Source organism: Triticum dicoccoides, chromosome 1B (assembly GCF_002162155.2).
Source record: "Triticum dicoccoides isolate Atlit2015 ecotype Zavitan chromosome 1B, WEW_v2.0, whole genome shotgun sequence".
NCBI classification, from domain to species: domain Eukaryota; kingdom Viridiplantae; phylum Streptophyta; class Magnoliopsida; order Poales; family Poaceae; genus Triticum; species Triticum dicoccoides.
Genome location: NC_041381.1, coordinates 159,576,099 through 159,586,648, shown reverse-complemented (window position 1 = coordinate 159,586,648; position 10,550 = coordinate 159,576,099).

Here is a 10,550-nt window from a genome sequence, read left to right as displayed (position 1 = left end):
ACTTGCATGACATCTTTTGTCCTACCCTCCCGTGGCAGCGGGGTCTTAGCGGAAACTAAGGGATATTAAGGCCTCCTTTTAATAGAGAACCGGAACAAAGCATTAGCACATAGTGAATACATGAACTCCTCAAACTATGGTCATCACCGAGAAGTATCCCGATTATTGTCACTTCGGGGTTGTCGGATCATAACACATAATAGGTGACTATAGACTTGCAAGATAGGATCAAGAACACACATATATTCATGAAAACATAATAGGTTTAGATCTGAAATCATGGCACTCGGGTCCTAGTGACAAGCATTAAGCATAGCAAAGTCATAGCAACATCAATCTCAGAACATAGTGGATACTAGGGATCAAACCCTAACAAAACTAACTTGATTACATGGTAAATCTCATCCAACCCATCACCGTCCAGCAAGCCTACGATGGAATTACTCATGCACAGCGGTGAGCATCATGAAATTCGTGATTGAGGGTGGTTGATGATGACGACGGCGACGAATCCCCCTCACCGGAGCCCCGAACGGACTCCAGATCGGCCCTCCCGAGAGAGATTAGGGCTTGGCGGCGGCTCCGTATCGTAAAACGCGATGAAACTTTCTCTCTGATTTTTTTCTCCGCGAGACGAAATAAATGGAGTTGGAGTTGAGGTCGGTGGGGCCTCAGGGGGCCCACAAGACAGGGGGCATGCCCAGGGGGGTGGGCGCGCCCCCACCCTCGTGGACAGGGTGTGGGCCCCCTGGTCTTGATTCTTTCGCCAGTATTTTTTATATTTTCCAAAACGTGCCTCCGTGGATTTTCAGGTCATTCCGAGAACTTTTGTTTTCTACACATAAAACAACATCATGGCAGTTCTACTGAAAACAGCATCAGTCCGGGTTAGCTCTAATCAAATCATACCAAAATCATATAAAACTATTGTAAACATGGCATGAATACTTCATAAATTATAGATACGTTGGAGACGTATCAAATGGTTTCATACTTTTAATGTTCTCAAGATTTTTCAACTTTCACGCAGTACATGAGCGTGAGCCATGGATATAGCACTATAGGTGGAATAGATTATGGTGGAGGCTATGAGGAGAAGACAAAAGTGAGAAAGTCTCACATCAACTAGGCAAATTAATAAGCTATGGAGATGCCCATCAATTGATATCGATGCAAGTGAGTAGGGATTGCCATCAACGGATGCACTAGAGCTATAAGTGTATGAAAGATCAAAATAAAACTAAGTGGATGTGCATCCAACTTGCTTGCTCACGAAGACCTAGGGAAATTTAAGGAAACCCATCACTGGAATATACAAGCCAAGTTCTATAATGAAAAATTTCCACTAGTATATGAAAGTGACAAAATAGGAGACTCTCTATTATGAAGAACATGGTGCTACTTTGAAGCACAAGTATGGAAAAGGATAGTAACATTGTCCCTTCTCTCTTTTCTCTCATTTCTTTTATATTTTTTTTCTTTTTGGGCTCTTTGAACTCTTTTTTTATTTTGGGCTCTTTGGCCTCTTTTTTATTTTTAAGTCCGGAGTCTCATCTCTACTTATGGGAGAATCATAGCCTCCATCATCTTTTCCTCACACGAGACAATGCTCCAATAATGATGGTCATCACACTTTTATTTTCTTACAACTCAAGAATTACAACTTGATACTAGATGAAATATATGACTATATGAATGCCTCATGCATATCAGAATAATATGATAATGATGGTGTGTCTCATAGTAAACCAGAAGGGTGGAAGTTGCATGACAATATATCTCGGAATGGCTATGGAAATGCCATAATAGGTAGGTATGGTGACTGTTTTGAGGAAGGTATATGGTGGGTTTAATGCATCGACGAAAGTTGCGTGGTACTAGAGAGGATAGCAAAGGTGGAAGGGTGAGAGTGCGTATAATCCATGGACTCAACATTAGTCATAAAGAACTCACATACTTATTGCAAAAGTTTATTAGCCATCGAAGGAAAGTACTAATATGCGTGCACCTAGGGGGTAGATTGGTAGGAAAAGACCATCGTTCGTCCCCGACCACCACTCATAAGGAAGGCAATCAAAAATAAATCATGCTCTAACTTCATCGCATAACGATAGACCATACGTGCATGCTTCGGGAATCACAAACCTTCACACAAATATTCTTACTAATCCACAATTACTCACTAGCATGACTCTAATATCACCATCTTTATATCTCAAAATAAAAGCAATCAATCAAACTTCTCATATAGTCAATGTCACATCCCTAGTTCTGGTATGCACTAGGCTAGACCTTCGTGTGAGCATCATGTTTAAATTCAAATGAAATTTGAATTGAGGAATTTTCAAAAGCCTTAGAAGACCTCTAAAAATAACCAACATTTAAATCTCATCAAATGAGTCCAAAGAAATGTTCCTGTTACTCTGTGAAAATATTGGTAAGAGGAAAAATTCAAACCAATATTTTTGGAATCACAGAAATATTTATTTTGGGCCTTTGACTTAAACCAATGACATATTTGAGTTGAATTTATTTCTATTATATAAGAAATAAAGTTCAAATATTTTTGTAAGTTGCCTGTGACCTTGGACTAGTTCCTGAGCTCACATACAATTTACAGAAAGTTAAAAAAATGATTTGATATTTTAAATCAAATCAAAACCAATTGCAGAAAATAGAAAACATTAATAAATAGAAAAACCAGGGAGATAGAGAACCTACCTGGGGCACTTACCTGGTGGCCCATCTACTCTGGCCAGCTGACTGGCGCTGCCAGTCGTCGTCTCCACCGCACCAGAAGGACGCCGAGCATGTGCTCGCCGTGCGCACACACGCGCCCATGCCACCTCCTGCCTGCTAGCTTGCGTGGCGCCACGGACAGACCCGCGAGAGCCGTCTGGATCGCTCTGACCGCCCCACACTCTCCCCCTCGTCTCCCTCTCGCCCTCTCCACCATGGCCGAGACGCCCGCGAGCTCGCTGCTGCCATAGGCACGGCCACCGCCTCTCCCTCCTCCCCTTGAGCAGTCCAGGAGCTCTGAATCATCTCCGTAGCCCTCTCCGTCGACTCAGGCGACCGAAAGAGCGCCGATGCGTCGTCCTCGACCTCATCTTCTTCCTCGGCCACGGGAGATCGCAGCCGGGATTCCGCCGCCGTCAAGCCTTCCTCGAGCACGCTGACCCTCTCCCCGTCCTCCCTGTGAGCTACTGCGTCTCCTCCCCCTCTCCTCTCTCTTCTTTTTGCGCCCCCAGCTAGTTTCACCGCCGTGCCCGAATCTCGCCGCCGCCGTGCCATGTCGCTGCCGCGGCCAGAGCTGCCTCCGCCTGCTTCTGAGCGTGTCGCCGTTCTCACCGTGCTCCCAGGAGCCGAACGCATGCACCAGCTCCTCCTGTCGTGCTCCCTAACACCGAGCCAGAGCTCGTCGCCGGCGCCACTCCGGCCACTCCCCGACCACGCCACCACCACGGTTGGATGCGGACGAGCGTCCGCATCCCGTACTTGTGCTTCACGCGCCAAACGGCGCCCTGTAGGCGAATCCCGCAGCGCTCCGCCGCGTATGGACTCGCCGGCGGCTAAACGCCGGCGGCCGCTGGCCAGTTGACCGGCGTGGGTTGACCCCACTGGCCGGTTTGACTCCCCCTGGGTCATAGACAGGTGGGCCCAGAGCCCTTCTAATTTTAGCTTAGAGCTAATTAACTCTTAGTTAACCCGCTAAGTCACTAACATGTGGGCCTCGGCCCCACTGACATTTTAGTTAGGTTTAACTTAAGGCTAATTAACCATATTAATTAGCTGAGACGATGACATATTGGTCCCACTGTCAGGTTTGACTCTGGTTAGGCGTTGTTGACCTGCTGACATCACAGAGACGTCATGCTGATGCAGTTAATAATTTTCTGGATTTATAAATTTTAGAAAATACCCAAACTTCTAAAAATCATAGAAAAATAACCGTAGCTCAGAATGAAATAATTTATATATGAAAAATGATCAGAAAAATCCAATCTATCCATCTGTACCATTTTCATGCATGTTAGAACAACTTATAGCTGCTGTTTAGCACAAATCATATAAATGGCATTTTAATATCCACATATGGAGTTTGAATTTGAACCTTGGATTCAAACCAACTTCATTTAATCTGTTTGCTAGTTGCATTAGCCCAAATGACAGCATATTGCCATGTCATGATCATGCATCATATTGTCGCATTGCATTGATTGTGTTTCTTCTTTGTTTGTCGGTGTTTATCCCCTCTCAATAGACGTGTTCCGACGATGTGATCGATGACACCGATGAAGAGCTATACTATCTTCAGAAGTGCCAGGCAAGCAAAACCCCCTTGTTCATTCCGATACAATCCCACTCTCTCGCTCCTGCTCTATTTTACTGCATTAGGACAACAACGATACAACTGTTACTTGCTGCGGTAGTTGAACCCCTTTATCCTCTGCATGACCTGTCATTGCCATAGTAAATAGATGAAACCCACTAGCATGAGTAGGAGTTGTTTGAGCCCTGATGTGCCTACTCATTCATGCTTGTTTGTCATGCCTGCTATTGCTTAGAGTTGTGTCAGGTCTGATTCATCGGGGATGAATTGGAGGTGTGTAAACATGTCCTACTGTGTGTGAGCTAAGTGTGTGAACACGATTTGGTAAAGGTAGCGGTGAGAGGCCATGTAGGAGTACATGGTGGGTTGTCTCATTGAAGCCGTCCTTAGGAACTGAGTTCTGTGTTTGTGATCCATGAACAGTTACTACCACACATTGGCTCCGGGCACTCCAAGCTCTCTCGACTTATTAATCAACTTGATCTCTGTCTAGGAGTTGCAACTAGTTTCTGGTGTTTGTAGGTAGTGTTAGTAGTCTACCAAGTGGCACCCGGTACAGGTGGGCTTGGGACAGACTAGGCACAGTGGCATGGTGTACCAAGTGGCACCCGGATGGTGGGCTTGGGAACCCTGCTCACATCGTTTGGGGCTGTGAGCGACACCCCGGACGGATCTCCTTGCGGATGGAACTCGAATAGGCGATAAACCTGGACGAGAGACTTGTGTGGTTAGTCAGGTCGTGGCCGACACCCTCGCCGGGCTTCCGCTTGAAGGTTGCCAAGTACATGTCGTGTAAATGGCGGTAAGTGGTGAGAGCGTGTGTGAAGAAGTACACCCCTGCAGGGTTAATATGATCTATTCGAATAGCCGTGTCCGCAGTAAAGGACTTCTGGGTTGCCTGTACAGTTCATAGACAAGTGAAAGTGGATACTCTAAAATACGCAAGATAAGCATGAGTGCTATGGATGGCGTTCTTGTAGGGAGACGGGAGCGGATCCATAGTGGTGTATTGATATGGTGAATATGTGGACTCGTGTGCGCCACCTCAAAGAGTTACATTGCAGTCGTAGTTCAGGATAGCCACTGAGTCAAAGCTGGCTTGCTGCAGTTAAACCCCACCATCCCTTTGTTGATAATGATGCATATGAAGATAGTTCGGATGTAAGTCTTGCTGGGTACATTTGTACTCACGTTTGCCTATTTTATGTTTTTGCAGAGAGAGACTTCAGTCTCATTAGTAGTTCCTCGTGGACTTCGATGTTTAGCTTGTTACCTCAGCTACGATCTTGTGCCCTTGGCAGGATCTGGTAGATAGTCAGGCTTTTCAGCCTTTTTCATTTATAGTTGTCTATACTCAGATAAGTTAAGCTTCCGCTTGTGCTTTGACTTGTATGCTCTAAATGTTGGGTCATGAGACCCATGTTTGTAATATCTCGCTCCCCGGAGCCTATTGAATAAAATAATTGAGTTGTAGAGTCATGTTGTGATGCCATGTTGTATTTGCACATATCGAGCATATTGTGTGTATGTTATTGAAATGCTTGGTATGTGTGGGATCTAACTATCTAGTTGTTTATCCTTAGTAGCCTCTCTTACTAGGAAATGTCTCCTAGTGCTTCCACTGAGCCATGGTAGCTTGCTACTGCTCCGGAACACTTAGGCTGGCCGGCATGTGTCCTTCTTCGATCCTGTGTCTGTCCCTTCGGGGAAATGTCACGCGATGAATACCGGAGTCATGTTAGCCCGCTACAGCCCGGTTCACCGGAGTCCTGCTAGCCCAGTGCTACAGCCTGGATTCACTCGCTGATGACCGACACGTTCGATGTTGGGTCATGGATGCCTGTCCCTGTAAGTTTGTGCCACTTTGTGTTTACGACTAGCCATGTCAGCCCGGGCTCCTTATCATATGGATGCTAGCGACACTATCATATACGTGTGCCAAAAGGCGCAAACGGTCCCGGGCAAAGGTAAGGCGACACCCGTGGGGATACCGTGCGTGAGGCCGCAAAGTGATATCATGTGTTACATGCTAGATCGATGTGGCATTGAGTCGGGGTCCTGACAGTCAATGATCTTCATCAAAGTTTTTATTATATCCCTCTTGAATACCCATCATATTAGGACTAAATTCATAACCTAAGAAAATTGCCATACGATTTTTAAGACTCTCAAAATATTATAAGTGAAGCATGAGAGTTCATCAATTTCTATAAAATAAAAGCACCGCCGTGCTCTAAAAAGATATAAGTGAAGTACTAGAGCAACTGCCTAGCTCAAAAAATATAGGTGAAGCACATAGAGTATTCTAATAAATTCATGATTAATGTGTGTCCATCTCAAAAGGTGTGTACGGCAAGGTTGATTGTGGCGAACTAAAAATAAAAGACTCATATAATACAAGACACTCCCAGCAAAACACATATCATGTGGTGAATGAAAATATAGCCTCAAGTAATTTTACCGATGGATTGAAGATGAAAGAGGGGATGACATCCAGGGCATCGCCAAGCTTAAATGCTTGTTTGTCCTTGCATATTGCCTTGGGGTGCCTTGGGAATCCCAAGCTTAGGCTCTTGCCACTCCTTATTCCGTAGTCCATCAAAACTTTACCCAAAACTTGAAAACTTCACAACACAAAACTCAACAGAAAACTTGTGAGCTCTGTTAGTATAATAAAACGAATCACCACTTTTGGTATTGTTGTGAACTCGTAGTAAATTTATATTGATGTTATGTCTACTGTATTCTAACTTCTTCATGGTTCATACCCCCCGATACTACCCATAGATTCATCAAAATAAGCAACAACACATAGAAAATAGAATCTAACAAAAACAGAACAGTCTGCGAAGACGTGAATTTTCCTCGTACTTCTGTAACTCTAAAAATTCCAAAAAATAAGGAAAGCGTAGAAAATTTGTATATCAATCTTGTGTAAAAAATTCATATCAAAAGCATTCTTATGTGAATTTACAAAATTCCAACAATGAGCGCAAAAGTTTCTATTTTTCAACAAAATCAAATCAACTATCACCATAGACCATCCTAAGGGCTCTACTTGGCTCAAACACTAATTAAAACACTTAAACACAATTACTACAGAATTAATATTGTTTATTTATTGAAAAAATAAGCAAAAATAAAAAACACAAAATAAAATTGGTTGCCTCCCAACAAGCGCCTATTGTTTAACGCCCCTAGCTAGGCATAATGCAAAGATCTAGGTATTATCATCTTTGGTATTCAACCCATAGGTAGCCCTCATAATAGTTTCATATGGCAACTTAACTTCTTTCTAGTAAAAGTGTTCCATGCCCTTCCTTAATGAAAATTGGAATCTAATGTTTCCTTCTTTCATATCAATAATTGCACCAATCGTTCTAAGGAAAGGTCTGCCAAGAATAATATGGCATGCAGGATTGCAATCTATATCAAGCACAATAAAATCTACGGGCACATAATTCCTATTTGCAACAATAAGAACATCATTAATCCTTCCCATAGGTTTCTTTATAGTGGAATCCGCTAAGTGCAAATTGAAGGAACACTCATCAAGTTTATGGAAGCCTAGCACATCACATACAGTTTTTGGAATAGTGGAAACGCTAGTACCCAAATCACACAAAGCATTGCACTCATAATCTTTAATATCAATCTTAATAGTAGGTTCCCTTTTATCATAAAGCTTTCTAAGGATTGAAACTTCTAAGTCAAGTTTTTCTTTAAAAGATTTCATCATATCATCAATGATATGTTAAGTGAAGCCTTATTTTGATTATAAGCATGGGGTGAGTTAAGCATGGATTGCAACAAGGAAATACAATCAATGAAAGAACAATTATCATAATTAAAGTCCTTGAAAACCAAAAGAGCGGGCTCATCACTAGTTAAAATCTTGACCACCCCAATCCCACTTTTATCAAATTTTTCATTAAGATCATCACTCTCCAAATTATTGAGACACCTTCTAGCTAAAGTTGACTCATCTCTAGTCCCATCTTGATCAAGTTTTATATTAGCAAACAAAGATTCAATAGGAGTTACACCTATTACTTTAAGATTTTTATCATGATTCAAAGTTTCAGATTTAGCAGCCATCTTATTTATTAATGTGGTTTGTTTATTAGAAATTTGGCCTACTAGATTTTCAATACTAGCAAGTTGAGATTTAAGACCAAAGACTTCCTTAGTAACATCATCAAGTTCCTTATTGATATATTCAATCATAGTATTTTGTTCTTTAAGTTCGTTCCTAAAGAAACTACTATGCTCAAATTGTAAGCACATGAAACTTTTTGTATTATTTTCAACTTCTTCCAACTTTCTATAGTAAAGTTCAAGACCCTTAGGTTGAGACATGATGGAAAAGCAAGCAATCTAGCACACAAGCAAACAAAAGACGAACAGAAAGAAGGTGAATAAAAAGGCAAATATTTTTGTGTTTTTCTGAAAATGTTTTAGAAGTGGGGGAGATGAAAATGAGAGATAAATAACAAGTAATGTAAGTGCAAGAGATGAGAGTTTATGATAGGTACTTGGTAGGCTTGATGTAGAACCTCCCCGGCAACGGCACCAGAAATTCTTCCTGCTACTTCTTGAGCTTGCGTTGATTTTTTCCTTTGGAGAGGAAAGGGTGATGCAGTAAAGTAGAGATAAGTATTTCCCTTAGTTAAGAACTAAGGTATCAATCTAGTAGGAGGACACCCCAATCTTTATTTTTCTCTAATAGTTGCACCTACACAAACTAACAAACACTTGCACACAATGCGAAAAAGGGTTGTCAATCCCTTCACGATCACTAGCAAAAGTGAGCTCTGATAGAGATAGGTATAAAAGATAACTAAAAGTGCAAAATAAAGTAAATGTAAATAAAGTGCAGCAAGGTATTTCTGTATTTTGTTTATAGATCTAAAAATAAATGATGAGAAATAGACCCCGGGGCTCTAGTTTTCACTAGAGGCTTCTCTTTTGAAAGAATGCATACGATGGGTGAACAAATTACTGTTGAGCAATTGATAGAAAAGCGCCAAGTTATGACGACATCCAAGGAAATAATCATGAATATAGGCATCACGTCCGTGACAAGTAGACCAAAACGATTCTGCATCTACTACTATTACTCCACACATCGACCGCTATCCAGCATGCATCTAGTGTATTAAGTTAACAAGAACGGGGTAATGTGTAACATCCCAAAATTCTAAATTTTGGAATGTTATAATAAATAGATAGTTTTGGTTGGTTGTTTGACTGATTGACTGAAAGTGAGTGAATTTTGAAACTTTTTGAAAGTTAAATGAGAGGGAATAAAAGGACTTTCATAAACTTTCATTTTTGCTTTTATGATCTTCGGGAATTCAAATTCTTTTCATCACAAAACCGTGGAGAGAAGATGGCATGACTTCTTCCATTTATTTAAATGACAAGGGGTGTTGAAAATATTTGAATTTCATTTGAGAATATTTCCAATTCTGAAACTTTATGCAACTCAATGATTTTCACGAGCGAAGATAAAATGACTTCTTCAAAACATATGAAATATGAGTTGGGAGTTTCAAAGAATTAAATTCAAAGTTCTTTTGAATTTATTTTTCAATTTGGAGTTATTGAGTTTTATTCAAATTATTTTTCTCCAAAAATAAAATATACAGAAATTAGGGTAACATGATTCCCTACATCAGAAAATTGGAGAGAAATAAATTTGAATTCATTTTGGTATTTAAAAAATGATTTTACTGGATTTTTCTAGAGCAGAAGCACTCTTTGTTTTATTTGAATTTGTGTGTATTTTATTTGAAGATAAAATAATGTTCATGTTGTAGAAAATCTTGTTCTGAAAATTTTGATATATTATATGCCTATGTAAAAAAATTTATTTATTTTGCGTTACTTTTGTTTTGCCAGAAAAATGTTTTTTTTAAAAGACTTCCGCCGACTGGGCCGGCCCAGCGAGCCAGCCAGGCCACGGCCCAGCCAGCCCACGTCGCCCGCGCCGCTCGTCCCCGAGCTCGGGACGAAGTCCCGAGCCGCCACGGCATCGCCGCCACCGTGTCCGCCCCGACCTCTCCTTGCCCCTTCCCCACGCCTCCCGAGGCCGCCCACCCCCTCTCCTATAAATTCCGCCGAGCCCGGCCCCTCTCTCTCTCCTCTCGCGCTGTCGCCCGCACTGCAAAACGCCGCTGCCGCCGCCGGATCTCACCTCCGCCACCGCCGCCCT